Here is a 2,548-nt window from a genome sequence, read left to right as displayed (position 1 = left end):
GTCCAACTAATATCACTCTTCGGGACCCCTCTGAAGTTCTCAGCTTGATGCATTGTAATGCCTTTCCAGACCAGAGTTTGAAACAAGAATTGAACACTACACGTCGTCCACACATGCTTGCAATTGCGGTATTTCACCTGGCTAAGAGAGAATTTCAGCACTTTTCCAACACCATTAAAGCGAAAACATAAGCTTTGGAAACATCATGTACCGTCTTAACGAACTGTCAGTCAGTCACCTCTCCTTGTAGGGGAGAAGATAAAGTACTTAGGAATTAGAGGCAAGCAAGGTCTTCATGCTCATAACCAGCATGCATCATTATGGTTAAACTGTGGCTGTACATCCATTAGAATGGATACACCTTGTATATGGTATGAGAATGGCTCTAGAGGGGCATGCAGTTGAGGGAGGAAGGGTTCCACATTGCTGGGATGAGAAACCGACGCTCGTTCACACCATGTGCATTGAAGCTAGAACCAGTGGCAGAATGCGTAAGGAGCTCTCCAGGGTAGCCCGGATACGCCCCCTTCCCAAAAATGCCAGTGCATGCTGAGACCGCCTCCAGTGGGTCAGCAGCATCTCCCTGGTAGTAGCCTGTATTGAAAGGGTTGGTTGCAGCTCCGGCGATGACAGTTGCCAGATTGATGATCATGCCATCAATGCCAATGTCGGAATTTGGGGCTTGGAGCGGGGGTGTCTGAGGGCCGAAATCGGCATTCGCAAAGGGCCAAGCACATTGCCCTGGACATTGCGTCTCTGCATTTCCCACCCAGGCATATGGCAGCATCTTGTCCCCTGTTGCCTCCGATGGGAATGTATATGCATGAAACCCACATGAGTTCAAACAAAACCCATCTACATACACATCCGCCGCAGTGAGCACAACGTACAATGCCTTGGAGCTACTCGGGAAGGTGCCCGAATGGATGTTATGGAGGATGAGATTCTCTATGTCCACAGGCTTGAGGGTCTTGCTCTGTGAGTATGCTGCATCATCGACCTGCCCATCCAGCTTCACCGTTGGGATGACCCCGCGGCCGAATGAGTCAATGTAGCCAGTGGTGGTAGTCCACCATGCACTCACAGCATGCCCAGAGTTGTTGCCCACCGCCGGCGACGAGAAGGAATGCAGGAAATCTACCAAAATGGCCTTCTGGGAGGTAGAGAAGTTGCCATACCAGATGAGGTGAACATCCAGAGTCGCTTGTCCGGACAAAACAGGGCCATTTCGGTAGGGCAGAAGCAGGGGAGCTGGGGTAACCAGGGAGAGGCTCTGGAAGTACAGATTGAGGGCGTGGGGCTTAGCGGCCATCGAAGGAGGGCAAAGGAAGGCAGCGAGGAAGCAGAAGAGGAAAGCAGATGCCCTGCGCAGAGCCATGGGAGAAGCAAGAAAAAGGGGGGGCGGGAACCAGGCCAGAAGGGGAGGAGATGGAGCCAGAGGAACCTTTGGTCCTCTGCAATGAACAAAAGGGAAAGCTCGCCCGCTTTGGGAATGTAAGGCAGAACAGGGCACGCTTAGAGAAAAGCCTGAAGAAGGAGACTTTACTTTAAGCATGGAAGCTCTTCCTCTCTGTATATATAACAGAAGAGAGCTGAACTATGGCAGTGTAGGAGGACAACACAACAGCGCATCCAGGAGTTGGAGGCATGTGCAGTTGCTGGTTGGTGCGCAAGGGAGGCCAACAGGCATTCTCTCGCATTTTCACCATTTTGTTCCAGTCTCGACAACCCTTCGGCGTTTTTGTTCCTGGTTTTAATTTAATCCCACCGTTCGGCGTTATGTCCCACATGATGCAGACTGCAGAAAACATCTGGAAAAATATGCCTTCCCGTAAATTTCCCGGTTATAATTTTATTGGCCCTTGTAAATCAAGATTAAAAATTGTGTATTTTAGTTATAAAATTTTGGTATAAATCCCAGTTGTAAGTTGTAAGTTCTTGTAACCATTCAGGCCCTGCCCAAGAATCATTACGTTTTTGTATTAAAAAACGTAGACATGGCCTTTAGGGTTCTCAGCTCGGGACAGTGGCTTCTACGTACATCCCCCCGGTGCCTATTCAAATGGCATAAGGAACACAATGCCGAGAGAGACGCGCTCTCGCACTTCCCTGTGTGTGTAGAGTTCCCGAACCTACCATTACACTTTCACAACCACCTTAGGTTGATTGGTTCTCAACTCGGTAAGGTCTTAGGAGGGCGCCCACAGGGAGATTACATCCCTTCCTGGCACCGTCAAGCCCTAATCGAGATGGTCATCTCAGAGGATCTCCCGAAAGCTATGGTGATCGCCCTAGATGATGGGAAATGCTTTCAACAACCATTGAGTTACAAATACCTGCCAAATGCATGCTTTCATTGTGGAACTAAAGGTCACTTTGTTCGGGACTGCTTGATCAAGAACCCTAAACCAGGAACAAACCAAACCAGCTCTGAAAAAAAAATGAGCGCAATAATCAATCACGAGCAGTAGCAGTCCCCGCTCAGACTACCAGAGTACCACGACCACTGCAAAAAAGCAAGCAAACGATAGAGCTAACCCTAGGCAGT

At 49.3% G+C, this 2,548-nt stretch overlaps 1 pseudogene; it reads right to left on the bottom strand.

Annotated features, from left to right (window-relative positions):
• Nucleotides 1–274: 274 nt before the first annotated feature.
• On the bottom strand, nt 275–1,701 carry LOC147464387 (protein EXORDIUM-like 2 pseudogene; annotated as a pseudogene).
• Between the last annotated feature and the right edge of the window lie 847 nt (nt 1,702–2,548).

This window comes from Adiantum capillus-veneris, chromosome 1, assembly GCF_014529385.1.
Source record: "Adiantum capillus-veneris isolate H3 chromosome 1, ASM1452938v2, whole genome shotgun sequence".
Taxonomy (NCBI): domain Eukaryota; kingdom Viridiplantae; phylum Streptophyta; class Polypodiopsida; order Polypodiales; family Pteridaceae; genus Adiantum; species Adiantum capillus-veneris.
This window is presented reverse-complemented; position numbering and strand designations above follow the sequence as displayed.